The sequence below is a fragment of the Dendrobates tinctorius genome, unplaced genomic scaffold (genome assembly GCF_039654945.1).
Source record: "Dendrobates tinctorius isolate UK_male_01 unplaced genomic scaffold, ASM3965494v1 ptg000191l, whole genome shotgun sequence".
Classification (NCBI taxonomy): domain Eukaryota; kingdom Metazoa; phylum Chordata; class Amphibia; order Anura; family Dendrobatidae; genus Dendrobates; species Dendrobates tinctorius.
In genome coordinates, this window is record NW_027361858.1 from 12,354,328 (window position 1) to 12,378,119 (window position 23,792).

Below are 23,792 nucleotides of genomic sequence, written 5' to 3' on the forward strand. Positions count from 1 at the left end.
AAGGAGTACATACAGCTTTTACAGTCACATATCCAACTGTTCATAACCCCGTGAGAATTTGTTTTAAGACGCACACATACACATGTTTTTCAGATATACTCAGAATTCAGATGATAGAATGGGTGGGAGCGGTCAGTCAATATCTATAAGACAGATATGACCCATAGTGGAGTGAGGAAGAAAATGTACGTTGAGAAACCCTCCGATCATGAGGGGAGGAGCATTAGATAAGAAGGGATAGAAGAATGTGTTAATGAGTGGAGAGCAGCGTCCCAGCCTCAGGTATTATGAGGTGTTACAGGACCCTGAAGCATTTTATAAGATGGCAGAGGAAGTTAGGAAAAAAGGCATGAGGAGAGGAATATAACAAGATTGCTGAATTTTGTGCAAAACAAATATTTACACAGGAAGATGTCAGTTGCAATATCTGCATTACATTCATTTATACTTCTATATACATTCCCGATGACTGGACGTGTGCCAGCTGTCAAACGCAGAATGCAGAATATCGTGAGACTTGTTCTGACTGTCAGATGAGCAACCCAAAGAGCCGTACCTTCTTTCCAACTATTTATATAGACGGCACGTCTTGTGCTACATCCTGTCCAGCATCCATTATAGTTTTATTAATTAATGTAATTTATGAAAAGAATAATGAAGAAAAAGATGAATATGACATGGAGGTATATAATTAAACAGAACAGGAGGAGACAGGAAATAAATAGCTCAGACTGATAATCTACAGTATTTATCGTTATATGGTGAGGGGACATAATCATCATCATCTTTTAAGCCTCAAAGCTCATTCTTTTGTACACAATCTACTCCACACAAGGACTCCTGGAAATATGGAGGGAAAAGGAGAACCTGTGGATAATTTCTTCCACCAATGTAACAAAAAGTTTCTGGATCTCAGATTTGAAATGCAAATTAGTCCCCATTTGGAAGAAGCTTGACACCCACCAATACCGAGCTCCAGATTTTAATAGGGTATTGGCATACTGATTCCACAACCCATGAAAGTACGTATACTCTTGCAGCCCCCCCCCACAATAATACAATAGAGAAACAACATCTCTCACCCAGACAGAGGTTGAGGATACTCCTCTCAAATTCCTGGTGGGTCCCGATGCAATCAGAAGATTGATCAGGGACATTGATCTACTTGCTGAAGAAGTATGTAGTCTTTTCTTTTTTTTACAGGACACATCTGTAGATCATGTGGGCGTTGAACTAATGGCACTGATCCCAGACTCAATATTGGCAGGCTGAAAATCCAGTTTGTAAAGGTGGGGCAGAAGCCAGTAGCCCAGCTGCCAAGGAAATTGCAATATTTACCCTCCATTTCATAATTTGCAATTATTTCTATGAAGTTATGGATAATACATGACTTATGTGCTGTCAATGAAGTTATAGTACTGAACACATCTATGGTACCAAACCCACACACTATGTTTTGTTTTTATCAATTCTATTTATTTTTCTATGGTTCACGGTGATTGACCTGGCCAATGCCTTCTTCAGTTTATTTCTACATGCTGCAAGCCAGTACCTGCTTGTTTTCACACGAGGGCCAGCAATATATTTGGACTATGATGCCTCAAGGGGCACAGTATAGCCTCTCTATGTTCACCCGAGCCATGACCACGGTCCTGGAGCCCTGGAAGAGGATACATCCCACAGCCACTTTTTTTTTTTTTACAATACATATGGATGACCTCCGACCCTGACTGAAGACAGCCAAGACAATACTGCTCTTCTACACATGCAACCTTTTTTATAACTATTTTAAGGTTAACCAAAGAAGGTATCGGTGTGTTTTATATGCTAAATTGCAATCACATTTTCACAGCTCTAGGACTGCCACGCTATACTGAACTGTTTTGTCTGTTTGTCATGAAGAAGCCTGACCATGTAAATGGAGTCCTAACACAGCTTCACGGAGGAAGACAATGCCCTCCTGGCTTCTCTCCAAAACCTGACCAAGTGACTCGTGAAGTCCAAACCTGCATGAGAACCGTGTTTGCAACCCACCTGTGCTGGATAAAGCTTCTGATATTTCTGTCTGCAATGCCCTACTCTGCTCCCGGACAACGTCACCATCTCCAGATGTGCTGTCCATAATCCAGCTACTCTTCTACCTCTGCCAAAGGGGGGAGGAAGATGGAGGATGAAAACCACATCTCTGACACATTAGTGGAAGAGGTAGTCGACTCTGAAATGGCTGAACGCGATTGTCTTGCTGTCATGAGGCAAGAGAACACCTGGAAGATCCTGACCTGATGCTCTTTGTGGCTAGACCAAGGTATGCAGACCAAGAAGGCCGTTCGCACACTGGTATAGCAGTAGCCACAGAAGTAACTTGCTGCCAGCAAAACCACTGCCTACATCCAAAGGCAGGACTGCGGGCCTTGACAGAAGCATACAAGAGGTCCACTCAACATGAAGCTGTCAAGATCAATCTGGAGGGAAAGAGGCTTCATCACGGCTAACGGAACGCCAGTCTGACACCACAAAGCCATACAAGAATTAATGGAGTCCTTGTTGATGCCAGGAAGAGTTGCGGTGGTAAAAGTAAAAGCACACACACTGGAGACACTTCAAGGGAAGCAGTGGGCAACAGACTAGCTGAAGTAACAGCAAAAGAAGCAGCAGTAATACCGGTTGACACGGAAACAGAGGAAAAGGAATAACACTCCAGAAACAAGTATCCAAGGAAGAAAAGAAGAAATGGACCTAAGATGAAGTTATACAGGATGAAATACGCCTAAGGATGAACAAGGAAAATTTAAGGCCTCGAACAAAACTCTACATACTTGATGCTATACAGGAAACAGGGGTCATAGCATAAGAGTTTAGTCTTTCCCTTGGGTCACATACACGCACAAGTATAATTGCCTATATGTAGACTAAGTTTAAAAACATGTGACTAAAATGCATTTTCGAGTCTTTTCATCCATCCCAGATCCTGAGGACATAGGAGCCCACCAGATCCTGCCCGGTGACTGAGTCCTCATCACCAAGAGGTTCAACAGACGTACCCTTGAACCTAGAGATGACAGCCTGTTCCAAGTCCTGTCAACTATCGCAGCAGTCCATGGGTCCTCGCTTCCCACTGCAAGGAGATGCCGGATCCAGAGTCCAGTAGCGGCTGCCACTCTTCATCCATCTGGCACTTATCCTTTTTCCTAGCTCAAGGGGTAGTCAGTCACCAAGGGGTAGTCACTCATGAGAAGGGCATACTGACTTTCTGGTATAATGTCTCCACCCCAAGAGTAACATATCAATTTGACTACTGTCTCACAATAAGAATGTCCAGGCCCCATGGCACAGTTTCATATCAGGTTTAATACACAATTCATCTGTGTCACTACTGCTGAAATAGGGGAAGGTTCAAACTGGGAGGATTAGTCTCTTGTTGGGTGGCACACTGGTGAAAGTGACTGGAGACATCAACCAGCCCAGGCCCTACAGCGAAGGGACAAATGGGGAATAAGCCTATTAAGTCACATGACCCTGTCCAAAGCCCATTTTAAGGGTCAGAGTGGCCTTCCAGATTCAATACTCCCTGTCACTGCCACTCACTGCCCCAAGGAGGGATGCATAGTTCTGTACCTTACTATTGACAACCCTTCAGAGTATGAGCAAGGGTTATATGTACTAGGCTCAAGTACTAAACTTGGGAGGGAAAATGGTGACACAAAAGGTAAATTTGGGCTAAGAAGCATAGATACCAGTGGGGGCACACAGGGAGCACCTGACAAATTCAAAGTCGAGAACGAGACAATAGTTGTGTTTAAACCCACCATCCCCGTAAATAAGAATGCAAAGCGGATAAACTATTTATACAATAATCAACAACGGTTTATAAAATACACTGGGGATGCCATAAAGGCAATTATTGACCCATTAAGTTTGCAAAAGTTATTTTATGTCCTTTGATCATATTTTCTTTAATTCTATGCTGCATAGTGCCATGCCTTAAGAAAATGATGATGAAAACTATGGAAACCACAGTGATGACCATGCATGCCGATTTTGAAGATCCCCTGTATGAAAGATGTCCCAATGAAAACATGCAAGCACCACCTCCGGAATATGCCTGCTTGAAGCAAACCAACGAGGGAAAGTCCAGGATCTGACTTCCTCCTGTGCAAAGTCCGTTAGGAGGGGGTCCATCTACTAGAGATGGGTCGTCTCGTATATACGGTGAAGATTAGTTAGCTAGGTTCCAGCATTGTTGAGATAGGTAGGCCGGGAGGACAGATCGATAGGTTCGACGAGATTAGGATTTTGATTTTGCATATCTCCAAAGGAGGGACTGTTAAGGGGAGAATATATGGCACATGAATATATACAAGAATCAAAACTGTACCACTATATAGTGGCTTTGTAGAATATTAGGATCATGTTGCTTTAAGATACTTCTGGCTTTCTGCTGAATTATTTCTGTGCATGACCCACCTAGGCTTCATATAATACCGCAATACTGGGTGGATCGGGTGGATCGGGCTAAAGAACAATACTTATGTACACGGTGATTATGTAGCATATGAGAACAGTAAACAGTAACTCAGAAACGTACATAGTGATATGTAGCGGCATGGGAACGGTAGATACTAACTTAGAAATGTACCCATGATGTAATAACACAAACTCTGTATAAAAGCTGTTCATTTTTGGATTAAAGACAGAGAAGAATCATACTGACACGATACATCTTGTCTTGTGTATTCTTTTCTACGTGCACGTACAATCTCTACCAAAGATCCAATTTGGCCACAGACAATTAAGACGGGCCACATCCTAGTGCGGCAGAATCAACAGGCCTTTCGCAGCTTACTAATTCTCCAACGCATGAAGACGGAATCTCCCTTGACTTGGCCTTCTCTCGGCTTTGTGCAGTGGATGATTTTGCAAACTCCCCTCTCCCGCTCTCTGACCACAACCTTCTTTCATTCTCTATCAAGAACTGCCAGTCCGCTCATGTCACCTCCACTGTCCATACTTATAGAAACATACAGGCCATTAACACCCAGAAACTTATCAAGAACTTGCAGTCTTCATTGGCCCCTATCTCCTCCCTCTCATGACCTGATTCTGCATTGAAGCATTACAATGAAACTGTCATGATCCAGGACGGGGTTTCGCCTTGGCCCGTCCTGGTCAGACAGGGGGTTAATTGTTTCTGCCTCTCTCTGGCAGAGGGCGGCTATTTAAGGCACACTGGACCTAGGACCGGTGTCAGTTATACTTCTGCTCTCGGCTGAGTTATTTGACCTCTGGTATACATGTGCCTTGTGCCTCATTACTTGTTGCTTGTTTGGTTTTGATCCGGTTCTGTCCCTGTTACGAGTTCTGCCTGTTCCTTTTGTACCACACCGCTCTCTTGTGTATGACTCTCTGCTTGTGACTTGACTATTCTCTACTCGTCCCTTTGGTACCGCTCTGTCCTCTTATGTATGACCTTTGGCTTTGTCTGACCTCCCATCTGTATATCCCTCCTGTATCTCGTTTGCCCGTACTGTGTATGACTTCCGTTTTGCCTGACTCTGAGTTGCTGTATGGTGTCCTGCCATCTCTGAAAGCAGGACGCTAAGCCCCGCCCCTTGCAGTCACATGACCGTAGGTCCTGTGCCAGCTTGCTAACTTCAGCGTCCACAGGTCCTGTGCATCTTTACTTTCCGGCGCTGACAGGATCCTGACACTGATAGTTTGAAGCTCGCATTGTCACTGCTGCTGCCCTGCTCCACAGGTATCTTTGAGCACTGTTTTTGTACTCAGGACATGCGCACTGGCTCAGTGAGTGAGTGTAGTGCGGTGTTCCTGACAGAAACACTTCAAAGTGCCCTGGATGTATTTGCACCTCCTATAAATAGAACAGCACAACACAGACGGCGACAACCCTGGCACACCCTGCAAACACATTTCCAGCAGCGGTGCTCCAGGTTCGCCGAACATCTGTGGAGAAAATCCAATCTACATGAAGATTTCATCCATTATAAGTTTATGCTTAGAACATACAACACTGCCCTTCACCTCAAAACAAACCTATTTCAACACCCTCATCACCTCACTGTCCAATAACCCTAAACGTCTCTTTGACAGTTTTCAGTCTCTACTCAACACAATAGTACAGGCCCCAACCACGGAGTTTCGAGCTGACGATCTGGCCAATTACTTCAAAGAAAAAATTGACCAGATCCGACAGGAAATTATCTCCCAATCACCTCATACCATGCACTGTCCTCCCTCCCCCACTGCATCTAGCTCACTCTCTGATTTTGAACCAGTCACAGAAGTAGTAAGCAGGCTCCTTGCATGTTCTCTCCCAACCACTTGCACCAGTGACCCATTTCCGTCACATCTCCTCCAGTCCCTTTCCCCTGCTGTCACCCCTCACCTAACTAAAATATTTAACTTCTCTCTCTCTTGGTATCTTTCCCTCCTCATTTAAGCATGCCATCATACATCCACTACTTAAAAAACCATCCCTCGACCCAAACTGTGCCGCTAACTATAGACCTGTCTCTAATCTTCCCTTCATCTCTAAACTCCTGGAATGCCTGGTCCACTCCCGTCTTATCCGCTATCTTTTTGATAACTCTCTTCTCGACCCTCTCCAATCCGGTTTCCGCTCTTTACACTCTACTGAAACTGCCCTCACTAAAGTCTCTAGTGATCTACTAACAGCTAAATCAAATGGTCATTACTCCATGCTAATTCTCTTGGATCTCTCTGCAGCATTCGACACTGTGGATCATCAGTTCCTCCTCACTATGTTCCGTTCCATTGTCCTCAAGGACACCATTCTCTTCTGGTTCTCCTCCTATCTATCTGACCGCTCCTTTACTGTATCTTTTGCTGGTTTCTCCTCCTCTCATTTTCCCTTTACTTTTGGGGTTCCTCAAGGATCAGTCCTAGGCCCCCTGCTCTTCTCTTTGTACACTGCACCTATTGGTCAAACAATCAGTAGATTTGGTTTCCAGTACTATCTCTATGCTGATGACACCCAATTATACACTTCTCCTGACATCACGCCAGCCTTTCTAGAAAACACCAGCGATTGTCTAAACGCTGTGTCTAACATCATGTCCTCACTATATCTGAAACTGAACCTGTCAAAGACTGAACTCCTTGTGTTTCCTCCCGCTACTAATGTACCTATACCTGACTTTGCCATTTCCATGTGTGGTTCCACTATTAGTCCCCAGCAACATGCCCACTGTCTTGGGGTCACACTTGACTCCGAGCTTTCCTTTGCCCCCCACATTCGATCACTGACTCGCTTTTGTTATCTGCACCTCAAAAACATTTCAAGAATTCGACCTTTTCTTACTTTTGACTCCGCAAAAACTCTTACTGTTTCTCTTATTCATTCTCGTCTCAACTATTGTAACTCTCTTCTAATCTGTCTCCCTCTTACCAAACTCTCCCCCCTCCAATCTATCTTGAATGCTGCAGCCAGGATCATATTCCTCACCAATCGTTACACCGATGCCTCTACCTTGTGCCTGTCATTACACTGGCTACCCATCCACTCCAGAATTCAGTATAAACTTATTACCCTCACCCACAAAGCTCTCCATGGCTCAGCACCACCCTGCATCTCCTCCCTTGTTCTGCTGATGATCTGAGGTTAGCATCCTCAATAATCAGAACCTCCCACTCCCATCTCCAAGACTTTACACGTGCTGCGCCAATTCTTTGGAATGCACTTCCCAGGTCAATACGATTAGTCCCCAATCCCCACAATTTTAAGCGTGCCCTGAAAATGCATTTATTCAGACTGGCCTACCGCTTCAACACTTTAACCTAATCTATCCCTGTGTGGCACAGCCAAAAGTTTTACCATAACCAGGTTCCCCGCATCATGTTTCCACATGCTTTATGCATCCATTAGCCCTCTGTGTCCATACTGTTACACACTTAACATTATCGCTGGTCAATACAATCAGGGCAATTGTTACTACCCACCTTTCATTTCTACCTTTTTCCTCATAGATTGTAAGCTTGCGAGCAGGGCCCTCATTCCTCTTGGTATCTGCTATGATCTATGTGATTATTGTTATGCTGTAATGTCTATTGTCTGTAGAAGTCACCTCTGAAATGTAAAGTGCTGTGGAATATGTCGGCGCTATAGAAATAAAATTTATTATTATTATTATTATTATTATTATTATTATAAACTATTGACAACATGTCTTTGAATTTCCAAGCACTAAATTTTGTATTTATTTTCAGAAAATGAGAAATGGTCAAAATAACAAAAAATGCAGTGCTTGCAGATCTCAAATAATGCTAAGAAAACAAGTTCATAATCATTTAGAAACAACAATACTAATTTTTTTAACTCAGGAAGACTTCAGAAATCAATATTTTGTGGAATATCCATGATTTTTAATCATAGCTTTCATGCGTCTTGGCATGCTTTCCACCAGTCTTTCACACTGCCTTTGGGTGACCTTATGGCACTCCTTGTACAAAAGTTTAAACAGTTCTTCTTTGTTTGATGGCTTGTCACTATTAGAGTTGAGCGATACCGTCCGATACTTCAAAGTATCGGATCGGAATGGATCGGCCGATCTTTAAAAAAAGTATCGGTATCGCCGATTCCGATACCGGAAGTCCCATTCAAGTCTATGGGACTTCCGGTATCGGAATAAGAAAAACCCTGTTTTTGCCTTGTACAGCCTCTCTGGGGTCTGTACGGGCCTTTCGGGGGGCTGTGCCGGCCTGCCAGGGGGTCTGTGCAGGCTCCGGTGGTCTGTGCCGGCCTGCCGGGGGGCTGTGCCGGCCTGCCGGTGGTCTGTGCAGGCTCCGGTGGGCTGTGCCGGCCTGCCGGGGGGCTGTGCCGGCCTGCCGGTGGTCTGTGCAGGCTCCGGGGGCTGTGCCGGCCTGCCGGGGGGCTGTGCCGGCCTGCCGGTGGTCTGTGCAGGCTTCGGGGGTCTGTGCAGGCATCGTCCGATGGGACTACAAGTCCCATCGGGCGATGCCTGCTACCATGACAGTGATTGACACATTAGCCAATGATGGGACAGTAGTAGTCCCATCATCCGGCTAATGTGTTGAATGTAAAAAAAAAAAAAAAAAAAAAAATTACATGCTACATACATACAACATGCATACTACATACATGCTACATTCATACTACATACTACATACATGCTACATTCATACTACATAAATACTACATACATACTACATATATACTACATGCATGCTACATACATACAACATGCATACTACATACATGCTACATTCATACTACATAAATACTACATGCAACATACATACTACATATATACTACATACATACTACATATATACTACATGCATGCTACATACATACTGCATGCTACATACATACTACATGCTACATACATACCACATATACTACATACATACTACATGCATGCTACATACATACCACATACATACTACATACATACTACATACATACTACATGCATGCTACATGCATGCTACATGCTACATACATAACACATACATACTACATGCATGCTACATACATACTACATACTACATACATACCACATACATACTACATATATACTACATGCATGCTACATACATACTGCATGCTACATGCATGCTACATACATACTACATACATACTACATGCTACATACATACTACATATATACTACATGCATGCTACATACATACTGCATGCTACATGCATGCTACATACATACTACATACATACTACATGCTACATACATACCACATATATACTACATACATACTACATACAATACATTCATACAATACATACATAGACATACAGTACATATAACATAGAGTAACATACTTACCAATACTTGTCACATTGTTCCCCGAAGCCATTGTCTTTTCCGGAATAAATATTAACATAACAAACCACAAAAATACTCACCCACGATCCGAAGCAGTCCACGAGTGTGTCCCACGACGATCTTGGGTAGAGAACTGCAGCATCAGCTGATGCTGCCGTTCTCTACGGGCTGCAGGAATCCAATGACGGAAGGTAGGTATCCTTCAGCACTGTATTCCTCCGCCACTTAAAAAAAAAAAAAGTCCCTAGTCTCACTTTATGCCATTGCTAAAGGCAAAGCATTTCTTTCTTTGTTTTGCATGGACCCAAATGTATGCGGTAAATGGTATTTAAAAAAAAAAAAAAGCTATCACATGAGTTGAAAAATCAGCAACCCACAGTAAATATACTTATGTAGATACAAGTACCGGGAAAATTGTCACAATGGTTTTACAAAGCTAGTGAAGTGTTTGTAAATGGCCCGATTCTCACATACTGCGAGTTGAGCCGGAACGTCTGGGTGTAGAGATCCCACCAAGTTCCTGACACATTCCTATAATGTAATACTATAATAAGTATTGATAGCTGTTTCATAAATCCTATAAACACCGCGTTCCAAATTATTATGCAAATGCTATTTTTTTCTGATTTTCCTAAATGGTCAATGCAAATGAGTCAGCATAATATCAAAATCATCAACCGTTAGAGCATAAATCTAATTTTATTGGATAAAGCCTCCCAATGATAACAGTATTATTTTAAAAACTAAATAAAAACTCACTGTTCTAAATGGTTATGCATAAGATGGTGTAAAAACATTTTATACATTGCAAAGAACCGAAAGTAGACATTTTTAGAACTTGCAGCATTAATTACCAAATCAAAAGCTTTTTCAATCATAAATATCTGAACTGGCCACGTTACATATTAACATAAGACCCCTTCTTTGACATCACCTTATCATTTCTTGCATCCATTGAACTTGTGCGTTTTTAAAGAGTTTCTGCTTGTATGTCTTTGCATGATGTCCGAATAGTCTCCCAGAGTTGCTGTTTTGATGTGAACTGCCTCCCACCCTCATAGATCTTTTGCATGATGTTCCAAAGATTCTCAATATGGTTGAGGTCAGGTGAAGATGGTAGCTACACCATGAGTTTATCTCCTTTTATGCCCATAGCAGCCAATGCCTGAGAGGTATGAGATGGAGCATTGTCAGGCGTGAAGATGATTTTTCTACGGATGACATGGTTCTTATTTATGTACCGTGGAAGAAAGTGGTCAGTCAGAAACTCTATATACTCTGCTGAGGTCATATTCACATAGTCAAGCACCTTACAGGGGCCTTCCAGCTCTCTCCATGATTCCGGCCCAAAACATGACTCTGACACCTTTTTGCTGACATCACAGCCTTGTTCAGACATCGTCGCCATCCATCAACCATCTAGTACTCCATCCATCTGGACCATCCATGGTTGCATGGCACTCATCAGTAAATAATACTGGTTTAAAATGACTTTTCATGTATTTCTGGGCCCAATGCAACCGTTTCTACTTGTGAGCACTGTTTAGGGGTGGATCAATAGTAGATTTATGTACCGCAGCAAGCCTCTGCAGGATCCTACACAATGAGGCTGGTGGGACTCCAGAGGCATCAGCAGCCTCAAATACCTGTATGCTGCTTTGTAATGGTGTTTTATCAGCTGCTGTCTTAATCCAATGAATTTGTCTGGCAGAAATTGTGCTCATTATGCCTTAATGTCTTCAACCTTGTTCAAGGCATTGCCCTGGTCAACACTTTTCGGCATCAGAGAGATGCTTTTTCTTTCCCATATTTCTTCAAACCTGTGGACTACTTAATAATGTGGAACGTTCTTCTTAAGTAGTTTTCCTTTAGTTGGGCTCACCTGGCAAACTAATTGAAGGCCTGAGGCACAATAGCATTTGAAAAACAAAAAAATGACATTTTTATGGCACATAAATCCAAATTCCATAATAATTAGGAACACAGCGTACAGCGTTGTTTTCAGCAAGCTCTTGTGGCTTTGACATATTATGCCACTGGGAATTATGGGAAGGTGCCAAGGGCATGATGGGATCTTAGTACTAGGACATTCTGCAGCGGTCAGGAAGCCATGAGAGAGTGTTTTAATTACTTATATTTAGATAATTATGTTATGGAGGTCAATGAAGTCTACTTGTTAGGATAAATAGTGCTGTACTACAAGGGAATGGGTTGAAAAAGTGATAACACCACTACATGCCAATGGGGTTAGCTGCTATGGACAACGCTCTGTGTCACGGTTCAGTAACCTGTAGCACTCCAGCAGTGGAAACTACAACTCCCAACATGCCCTGGGAAGTTTATTTCCTGAACAGCTGCAGTACTAAAAGTGGCCATCTCCTGCTCCATCTGGAGGAAAAGTATAATAGAAACACGTCACCACTTCTGTATTTCTCACCTACGCCTGGTTTTGGCATGCAAATACTGATGTAAAATACTGACCAAATACTGAACGTGTGAATGTGGCCTTAGAATGGGTTTGATGACTGATTCTCAGTTAACTCAATTACAGCCAATAATGGACAGGGCAACACAGAGGCTACTGAAGGCAAACAGTCCAAAATTATTGTTAGCTAAAATTGCACACACTTAAAAAACAAAAATATCTCCAACGGCGGACAACCCCTGGCGCAATCGCTTTACATACTGATATCTAAATCACCACGAGCAACAAATATCCTTTCTCTTTGATGTCTTTGTAAAGGAAAAATCAAGGGAAGGGCATGGCCATGGGGAGAAAACTGTTTTTCTATGGAGGCTTACCAGGAATATGGCTAATAATAGGGATGAGTTGACCTGTGGAAGTTCACGTTCTGATACCCGGCCCAAACATTAATCCAAAGTTTGTTTCGGATACCAGAACCTGATCCAGAACTTGAACCCGATTGAAAACAATTGAGACCCGAACTTTGGATATGGAAAAAACTTCTCTCTCTGTATCTCCCTCCCTGTCTCTCTCTTTCTCTCCACCCCACCCCCCTTTCCGTCAATCTCACTCTCTCCGGACTTCCCCCGGAACTCCGAACATTGCAACGGACTACCGAGATAAGTTCGAATTTGGCGTTTAACACTATTAGCTGTCCGGTACGAACCCCAAACATCTCCTGTCCTTTAAACAGTTTGATCTAAAAATCAAATCAAGACCGGACATGTTTCCCTTTCTTTTTTTGTGGATAAAGGGAAAGTAAAAATTAAATGCCGTTGAAACACTAGTTTTGGTTTCCATAAAGTTTGCTGCTTCGATTTTTTTTTTAGATCTGTTCGTCAGATTTTTCTGTGGTTACTGAAGTACAATTATAAGCTTTTCATGTGTTTTATATACTTTTATTGACAAATACATCAAGAATTGTATCTAATCATCCCCCCAGGAGCAACTTCTCCCAACACTCCAGGAACAATTTGCTGAGCAGATAATGCTGTTTCCAGCATGATGGAGACCATGTCACAAGGCAAAAGTGATGACTAAGTGGCTCAGTGAAGAAAACACTGACATTTTGGGTCCGTGGCCTGGAAACTACCCAGATCTCAATTCCCTTGAGAACTTGTGGTCAGTCTTCAAAATTGTGCTAATCTCCAAGCTCAGCTCATACAGAAGAATGGGTTGTCATCAGTTGTGATATCCACCATACTGTGGCTAATTGCAGAAGTCTTGAAGAATAGGGTCAACACTAAATATTTGGTTTTTGCATGAACTTGATGTATTTGTCAATATACCGTATTTTTCAGACTATAAGACGCACTGGACCATAAGAAACACCCCAAATTTTCAGAAGGAAAATAAAAGAAAAAAAATTAATGTGTCAAATGGTGGTCCTTCTTACAGTCCAAATTCAGCTTATTCGGGTGGATCAGTAGCGCTGGTGAAGCGGGGTCACAGGAGATGTTCGTTGGTCTGGCGATATGACTCCCATCCCAGGCTGATACAGCAGGTACGGTGGCCTCGTTACTGAGATCTCAAACTAAGCATGCGCTGCCCCCAGCGGCCATTTTTCCCGAGGCCACCAAATCGCAGCAATGGATGAGCGGGGCCTCCGGGCTTTCACAAAATGCCAGCGGAGCCCCCCCAGACCACAGAGCACCACCGCCGAACCTGCCGCACCAGCCGCAGCCTATAAGACGCACCCCCATTTTCCCCCAAAATTTTTTGGGAAAAATGTGCGTCTTATAGTCCGAAAAATAAAATGTAAAAACTTATGAAATGGTTATAAGGGTATGTTCACGCAGTCGTTTTTATGCAAATAAGAAGTTGTATTTTACAGTACCAGCAAAAGCGATCTCAGAAACCTCGTGCACACACTTGCTTTTTTCCTGACTTCATTTGAAATCTGCAGCATTGCATGAAAACTTTCAGCTTTTTTGTAGCTTTTTTCACCCATAGAAACCAATGAGAAAGGTCAAAAACAATGCAAAAATGCAGTTTTTGGTGAATAAAACTAACTTTATCAAACATGTACTGCAGGCAAATCACTTATGTAATCAGCACCAAAAAATGCTGCAAAAACCGTGGCAAAACATGCTTTTTGAATGCAGTGTTTTTACTGCCAAAAAAGCAGCAAAAACCCTGCATGTGAACATAGTCTTCTTCACATATCTTAAACTGTGGCCATGCGAAGCCGGATTAGTCCCCCAAAGTATATTTGACCCACGAGAACAGGCGAGCCCCCCTGCTCAGTTTCACACTTTCAACTGTATCGGCATGTGAGATGCTGGTACACTTGAAAGCAATGATAGAGGTGAGAGCGTAAGCTGATGCTCCCTCTCCCATTATTCCCCCTCTGCGAGTGACGTCTCAGCACAGTGGGCGCAATGATGTTATTACAATGCACCCACTGTACCCAAGATGTGCAGAGGATCTGAAGTCACCATGAAGAGACCAGAGCTTTGCGGGAATGGGGTGAGTTGTTCTTTTTTTTCAATGTGAGGCCATTATACTGTATAGAGAACTATGTAGGGCCATAATACTCTATGGAGCACTATGTGGGGTTATTATACTGTATGGAGTACTATGTGGGGCCATTATACTGTATGGAGGACTATGTGGGGCATTATACTGCATGGAGCACTTTTTGTGGCCATTATACTGTATGGAGCATTTTTTGGTCATTATACTGTATGGAGGGCTCTGTGGCGATTACAATTGGAGAATCATACCGTGATGGGGTCATCAATCTTTGTTGGGGGAATTGAGGGAGGGGATACTGTGGAGTAGAGTTGAGCGACTTTTGCTTTTTTAGGGTCGCGTTTCGTTTCGTGAAACCCGACTTTTCCAAAAGTCGGGTCGAGCAAGATCGTCCGATTATAGGGAAAAGTCGGGGTCGTCCCGAAACACGAAACCCAATGTAAGTCAATGGGGAATAAAAGTCGGCAGTGAGAGGAGGACAGGAAACACACCTACAGTGCCCATTTGAATGCCAAAAGCATCAATTCTTCTTATTTAAGCTTGTCAACCTTAATTAACTTCATAATACAAGTTACGCACTGAAAAATGGGGGTTATTTGGCTAAATTTGTGGGGGGGGGAGGGCTGGCTGCAGGTTTTCATGTGCCCTGGGCGAAAGAGCGCCCCTTTAACACATACCACAACTCATCATGCTCCGATACGGCAGAGAAATAGCGGTATAGTACAATGAAAAATACCTCACTTTTTACATCTCATGAAAATCATTGGTCCCATATAATGTTTGAAACAGTATATGATGAGCTCCACATAATGCTACAGTATATGTTGGTCCCCATGGATGAAGCTCCACTGTCTTATGGGCCCAAATAATGCTCCAAACATAATGGGCCCCATTTCTAATGCTCTAGTGTATAATGGGCCCTGTAAATGCTGCTCCAGTGTCTGATGTCCACCTTTGGAATGTTCCAGTGTATGGTGGGCCCCATCTATCATTCTCCAGAGTATAGTGCTCCCCAAAAATTGCTGTCCCAACATAGAAAACAATCAAATAAGTTTCCTCGCTAGGGAATCCCTGTACTTGTCTGGACAGGTGCTGTAGCTTGCTTAACAGCTCGCCAGCCGTTCTCACGCCCAGTATGGATTGCACGTGATTGCACAAAGGTTAGAAAGGGTACCGTATCCCTGGATAACATGTATGGATAGCGTACACATTCAAAATATATGTCTATACAGCATGAGGCAGGCTCAGACGGTGTTAGGCCCAGTATGGATTGCACGTCATTGCACAAAGGTTAGAAGGGGTACCGTATCTCCGGATAACATGTATGGATAGCGTACACATTCAAAATATATGTCTATACAGCATGAGGCAGGCTCAGACGGTGTTAGGCCCAGTATGGATTGCACGTCATTGCACAAAGGTTAGAAGGGGTACCGTATCCCCGGATAACATGTATGGATAGCGTACACATTCAAAATATATGTCTATACAGCATGAGGCAGGCTCAGACGGTGTTAGGCCCAGTATGGATTGCACGTCATTGCACAAAGGTTAGAAAGGGTACCGTATCCCTGGATAACATGTATGGATAGCGTACACATTCAAAATATATGTCTATACAGCATGAGGCAGGCTCAGACGGTGTTAGGCCCAGTATGGATTGCACGTCATTGCACAAAGGTTAGAAGGGGTACCGTATCCCCGGATAACATGTATGGATAGCGTACACATTCAAAATATATGTCTATACAGCATGAGGCAGGCTCAGACGGTGTTAGGCCCAGTATGGATTGCACGTCATTGCACAAAGGTTAGAAGGGGTACCGTATCCCCGGATAACATGTATGGATAGCGTACACATTCAAAATATATGTCTATACAGCATGAGGCAGGCTCAGACGGTGTTAAGCCCAGTATGGATTGCACGTCATTGCACAAAGGTTAGAAAGGGTACCGTATCCCTGGATAACATGTATGGATAGCGTACACATTCAAAATATATGTCTATACAGCATGAGGCAGGCTCAGACGGTGTTAGGCCCAGTATGGATTGCACGTCATTGCACAAAGGTTAGAAAGGGTACCGTATCCCTGGATAACATGTATGGATAGCGTACACATTCAAAATATATGTCTATACAGCATGAGGCAGGCTCAGACGGTGTTAGGCCCAGTATGGATTGCACGTCATTGCACAAAGGTTAGAAGGGGTACCGTATCCCCGGATAACATGTATGGATAGCGTACACATTCAAAATATATGTCTATACAGCATGAGGCAGGCTCAGACGGTGTTAGGCCCAGTATGGATTGCACGTCATTGCACAAAGGTTAGAAGGGGTAACGTATCCCCGGATAACATGTATGGATAGCGTACACATTCAAAATATATGTCTATACATCAGGAGGCAGGCTCAGACGGTGTCAGGCACAGTATGGATTTGACGGCCCAGATTACACAGCGGAGGAGCAGGGAGAGGTAAAGATTGCAAATGCTGGGGCCCTGGCCAAGCAAGGGGGGCCCACTCGTGGGCGTCGGTACTGGCACTGGGCCCCTCATAGTACAGCGGTGTGTCTGACGGCGGGTGTGCACCACCACCGTCAGAGACACTTGATTGCACTATGAGGGACCCTGTGCCAGTGCCCGCGCCCAAGAGTCGGCCTACCCACCTGTCCAGGGCAACGGCACTCGCACGGTGTCGTGCGCTAGGTGGTGACCCCGGCCATGGGGGGGGAGGCAGCACAGTTAGGGAGTTTTAGAAAGTGGCATATGTTGATGTTGGACATTCAACTGATGCAAAAGGCGAAATAGGTGAAGTACCAGGAAGAGGTGGACCAAAGCAAGCCATTTTTCTGTCACCCTATGTGTCATCAGGGGAAGGTGGGACAAAATCCTTGGAAACCCATGCGTGGTTCATTTTAATGAAGGTTAGATCATCCACATTTTGGGTTGACAGACGGGTCCTTTTTTCTGTCAGGATTGATCCAGCTGCACTGAAGACTCTTTCCGATAGCACACTTGCAGCTGGGCAAGCGAGCTCCTGTAAGGCATATTGGGCCAATTCAGGCCAGGTGTCCAGTTTAGCGGCCCAATAGTCAAAGGGGAATGACCTGTGTGGGAGAACATCGATATGGGAGGAAAAGTAGTTTGTAACCATAGTTGACAACTGCTGTCTCCTGTCACTTTCCATCGATGCAGTATTACCAGTTGTGTGAGCGGTATTTGAAAAATCAGTCCACAACATTGTCATGAAACCCCTGTCTCCAACGCCACTTCTGCTGTGTGCACCACGAACACCTCTGCCAAGCTGCCCCCGGCCCGTATGGCTCGTGTGAGAACCATCACCGCTGCTGTGTGCTGGGAATGCCTCAAGCAACCGATTTACCAGAGTTGCTTGTTTATTAGCCAATATTAGGTCAAGGTTCTCCTGTGGCATGATGTTTTGTAATTTGCCTTTATAGCGTGGATCCAGGATGCTGGCCAACCAGTAGTCGTCATCGTTCATCATTTTGGCAATGCGGGGGTCCCTTTTTAGGATCCGCAAGGCATAATCTGACATGTGGGCCAATGTTCCCGGTGTCAATGATGCACTGCGAGTGCTGGGTGGAGGAGCACTTTCTGGCAAATCCACATCCCTCCAGTCACGCACAAACCCTGTACCAGACCTTGCCACGCCAACATTTTCACTTGCCCCACGAGATGCATCCTCCTCCCCTAAGTAATCATCCCCATCATCCTCCTCCTCCTCCTCCTCCTCTTCTTCCTCCACCTCGTCCAGGAGAGGTCCCTGAGCAGACAATGGCTGAATGTCATCAAGGATTCCCTCCTCCTCTTCCTCCTCATCAACATTGGCTGCAGACGCCTGCTCCTTAAGGTGCGTCAAAGTTTGCATGAGCAGACGCATAAGTGGGATGCTCATGCTTAGGATGGCGTCGTCTGCACTTACCAGCCGTGTGCATTCCTCAAAACACTGAAGGACTTTACAGAGGTCTTTCAGCTTCGACCACTGCACACCGGTCAACTCCATGTCTGCTCTCAAAGTGCCTGGCCGTGTATCCTCCCACAAATGCATTATGGCCTGCCTCTGCTCGCACAGCCGCTCCACCATGTGCAGGGTGGAGTTCCACCTTGTTGCAATGTCGATAATGAGGCGGTGGTTGGGAAGGTGGAGCAATCGCTGCAGCTTCTGCATACGAACGGAGTGTACAGACGACCGGCGGATGTGCGCGCACAGTCTTCGCACCTTCTGGAGCAGGGCTGTTAACTCCGGATAATTTTTGAGGAAGCACTGCACCACCAGGTTCAAGGTGTGAGCCAAGCAAGGTATGTGGCTGAGTTTTGAAAGGGCTATGGCTGCCACAAAATTACGGCCGTTATCACTAACTACCTTGCCTGCCTCAAGATGTACACTGCCCAGCCATGACTCAGTTTGTCGCTTCAAGTACTCGGCCAGCACCTCGGCGGTGTGTCTGTCGCCCAAACACATCATCTGCAACACAGCCTGCTGACGCTTTCCACTAGCTGCTCGATAGGGGGACACATCGTGTGCAACAGTGGCAGCTGCAGATGGAGTGCTCGTACGACTGCGCTCTGTGGACGAGCTGTCGCTTCTGGAGGAGAAGGAGGAGGAGGAGGGTCGAACGCCTACAGCCAACTGTTTCCTAGACCGTGGGCTAGGCAGCACTGTCCCACCACCGCTGTCCCCTGTGGACCCTGCATCCACCACATTAACCCAGTGCGCAGTGATGGACACGTAACGGCCCTGGCCATGCCGACTGGACCATGCATCAGTTGTGAGGTGCACCTTTCCGCTCACTGACTGCTTGAGTGCATGGACAATGCGGTCTTTCACATGATGGTGGAGGGCTGGGATGGCTTTGCGAGAGAAGAAGTGGCGACTGGGTAGGTCATAGCGTGGTACTGCATAGGCCATGAGTTCGCGGAAAGCTGTGCTTTCCACCAACCGAAAGGGCATCATCTCAAACGAGATTAGTTTGGCAATGTGGGCGTTCAAACCCAGTGTACGCGGATGAGAGACTGAGTACTTTCTTGACCTACTCATAGTGTCTGGGAGGGTGAGCTGGACTTGAGAGCTGCATATGGTGGAAGTAGCGGTGGACAGGGCGGACTGAGAGAGGGTTGATGATGGTGATGGAGTTGGTGTTCTTTCTGATGGCCTAGAATCAGTCTTTCGTTGATATAACAGTGGGATTCCCTGACTGCTGTGGCCTTGCAACGACACCTCAACATTTGCTGCTGTGCTAACCGGTGTGCTTACAGTGGGGGAAACAATGTAGCGTTGCTGACTACCTTCGTTGTGATCAGTTGCACATGTGGCACTTGAGGTTTGGTGTTGTGTCCACGCTTGCAAGTGCATGCTGGTTAAATGTCTAAGCATTCAACTGGTATTCAAATTTTTCAGATTTTTCCCTCGGCTAAAGGTCTTTGCGCACTTCTTACAGATAACCTTGGCCTGATCATGAGGATTTTGTTCAAAAAACTGCCACACTGCACTCTTCCTACTTTGGCAGACATTTTGCGGCCTAGCACGCTGTGATCTTTTGACCCTCTGGACAAGCTGTCCAGCAACTCTTTTGATGTTTGGAACCTGTCTTTGGAGTGCTCCGGGCCTGCCAGATAACAGCTGTTGCGATGTCGATGTCTGCTGTGGATGCTCCTCATCTGAGCTATTGGAAGCAGCACCCTCTTCCCCCAATGGATGCCAATCTGGGTCAACAACTGGGTCATCCATCACCTCCTCTTCTATGTCATGTGCACCTTTCTCTGTGTCACCGTGTATGGTGGTATAGTGTGCGGGAAGGGGCACCTGAGTCTCATCAGGGTCAAAATCTGGCTCTGTACACTGCGAGGACAATGTAGTGCTCTGAGTGAATGTACCAGCAGAATCATCCATCAGCGGCTGTGCATCAGTGCACTCCATGTCAGATTCATCTTGGCCTGGGTAATTCACCATTTGACTTGATAATCCAGGCATGGTATGTGAAAACAGCTCCATGGAGTAATCAGTAGTATGGCCTGCGTCATCCTTCAATCTTGGTTGGGGTGAAGGACACAAGGAAAGGTGTGGTTCATGAACATGAGCCTCCAATGACGACTCAGTGCTTTTACTTTTTACAACTGAAGAAGAGGAGGCGATAGAGCTGGAGGCTGAGTCAGCAATGTAAGACAAAACTTTTTCCTGATGCTCTGCCTTTAAAAGCGGTTTGCCAACTCCTAGAAAACTAAGCGTTCGAGGCCTTATGTAGACAGACGATGACGCAGGGTCAGCACCTCCTGCATTTGGTCCTATTTTGCTCTTGCCACTACCATCAGATCCACCACCAACACCATCATTACCAGCTGCCAACCCCCGCCCAATTCCACGGCCTCTTCCACCAGCCTTCCTCATTTTTGGTAGAAATGTAGACAAAATCCAACAAACTATATAGTAATGTAAAACAAGGTACAAGGTGTCTATAGGACAGGGGAGTTTTAGAATTTCTGCACACACTTGTGGACAGTGGACACTTGTGGATTGTGTGCGGCCCACTGATATCTGAGCGCTATGTGACACGCTCGATGGCACAGCTGCCTGTGACCAAAGTGACGAGAGGATAATGGAGATTTTGAATCTCTGCATACACTTGTGGACAGTGGACACTTGTGGATTGTGTGCGGCCCACTGATATCTGAGCGCTATGTGACACGCTCGATGGCACAGCTGCCTGTGACCAAAGTGACGAGAGGATAATGGAGATTTTGAATCTCTGCGTACACTTGTGGACAGTGGACACTTGTGGATTGTGTGCGGCCCACTGATATCTGAGCGCTATGTGACACGCTCGATGGCACAGCTGCCTGTGACCAAAGTGACGAGAGGATAATGGAGATTTTGAATCTCTGCGTACACTTTTGGACACTGGACACTTTTGGATTGTGTGCGGCCCACTGATATCTGAGCGCTATGTGACACGCTCGATGGCACAGCTGCCTGTGACCAAAGTGACGAGAGGATAAGGGAGATTGGATTGCTTTTAAAAAAGCAGTTTGCGGAGCAGTGGGTAAACAGCAATGCCAGCGTGTCAGGAAGCCTTAGAAGGCAGCCCAACAACCAACACCACTGATACACCACAATATAGCCTCCCCTTGCACTGCACACACAGTGACTTGTGTGTTGTGCAGGCCAAATCGCTAGCAGCAGAAGCAGTTTTTTTGTCTTCTTCCCTGCCTAACGCTCTCCCTACAGAATCAGCAGCAACCTCTCCCTATACTAAGATCGGCAGAAGTAAGATGGCGGTCGGCGTGCACGCCCTTTTATACCCCCTGTGACGCCCACCAAAGCAAGCCAATCACTTGCATGCCCTTCTGAAAGATGGTGGTGACCCGTGCCTAGGTCATCACGTTGCCCACAGTGTCCGTGGATCCTGATTGGCTGAAAAAGAGCGCAAAACAAACTTTTGAAACGCGACTTTGGCGCATAAGTCGCCGACCTCGTGGCCGACCTCATCCTAGGGTCGGGTTTCGTTTCATGAAACCCGACTTTGCCAAAAGTCGGCGACTTTTGAATTTTTTTGACCCGTTTCGCTCAACTCTACTGTGGAGGAATGCACTGTGGGAGTATCATATTGTGTTTTAGAGCACTTTTGTTTGTATCATAATTTATTATCTGTATTACATACACTACTGTTCAAAAGTTTAGGGTCACTTAGAAATGTCCTTATTTTTTAAAGAAAAGCAGTTTTTTTCCAATGAAGCTAACATTAAATAATTCAGAAATACACTCTATACATTATTAATGTGGTAAATGACTATTCTAGCTGCAAATGTCTGGTTTGTAATGCAATATCTTCATAGGGGTATTGAGGCCCATTTCCAACAACCATCACTCCAGTGTTGTTATGGTACTTTGTGTTTGCTAACTGTGTAAGAAAGCTAATGGATTGTTAGAATACCATTGAAAACCCTTGTGCAAGTATGTTAGCACAGCAGAAAACAGTTTGGCTGATTAGAGAAGCTATAAACCTGACCTTCCTTTGAGCTAGTTGAGAATCTGGAGCATTACATTTGTTGGTTCCATAAAACTCTCAAAATGGCCAGAAAAAAAGAACTTTCATGTGAAACTCAGTCTATTCTTGTTCTTAGAAATGAAGGCTATTCCATGGGAGACATTGCCAAGAAACTGAAGATGTCCTACAACAGTGTGTACTATTCCCTTCAGAGGAGAGCACAAACAGGCTCTAACCAGAGTAGAAAGAGAAGTGGGAGGCCCTGCTGCACAACTGAGCAACAAGACAAATACATTAGAGTCTGTAGTTTGAGAAATCGATGCCTCACAGGTCCTCAACTGGCAGCTTCATTAAATAGTACACGAAAAACGCCAGTGTCAACGTCTACAGTGAAAAAGCAACTCCGGGATGCTGGCCTTCAGGGCAGAGTGGCAAAGAAAAAGCCATATCTGAGAATGGATAATAAAAGGCAAAGATTAATATGGGCAAAATAACACAGACATTGGACAGAGGAAGATTGGTAAAAAGTGTTATGGACAGACGAATCTAAGTTTGAGGTGTTTGGATCACACAGAAGAACATTTGTGAGATGCAGAACAACTGAAAAGATGCTGGAAGAGTGCCTTTTTCAACCTGTCAAGCATGGTGGAGGTAATGTGATGGTCTGGAGTTGCTTTGGTGCTGGTAAAGTGGAAGATTTGTACAAGGTAAAGGGATTTTGAATAAGGAAGGCTATCACTCCATTTTGCAATGCCATGCCATACCCTGTGGACAGCGCATGATTGGAGCCAATTTCATCCTACAACAGGACAATGACCCAAAGCACACCTCCAAATTATGCAAGAACTATTTAGAGAAGTAGCAGGCAGCTAGTATTCTATCTGTAATGGAGTGGCCAGCGCAGTCAACAGATCTCAACCCCATTGAGCTGTTGTGGGAGCAGCTTGACTGTATGAAGAGCCGGACTCACCATCGGGCACTTCTGGCAAATGCCAGAAGGGCCGGTGC

The 23,792-nt window shown here is 44.9% G+C and overlaps 1 protein-coding gene across 3 annotated transcripts in view; it reads right to left on the bottom strand.

The window, feature by feature from the left end:
* Nucleotides 1–23,792, bottom strand: part of LOC141055758 (prostaglandin reductase 1-like) — a 126,408-nt gene that overhangs the window by 94,213 nt on the left and 8,403 nt on the right. Inside the window, exon 1 of one of the 3 annotated variants that reach the window (XM_073552456.1) lies at nt 1,083–1,232. The exons of the other annotated variants lie outside the window; for them this stretch is intronic. The gene's annotated coding sequence lies outside the window, so the exon portion shown is untranslated. Of the gene's footprint in view, nt 1–1,082; nt 1,233–23,792 lie in introns of those variants that run through there. 3 annotated transcript variants of the gene reach the window in all.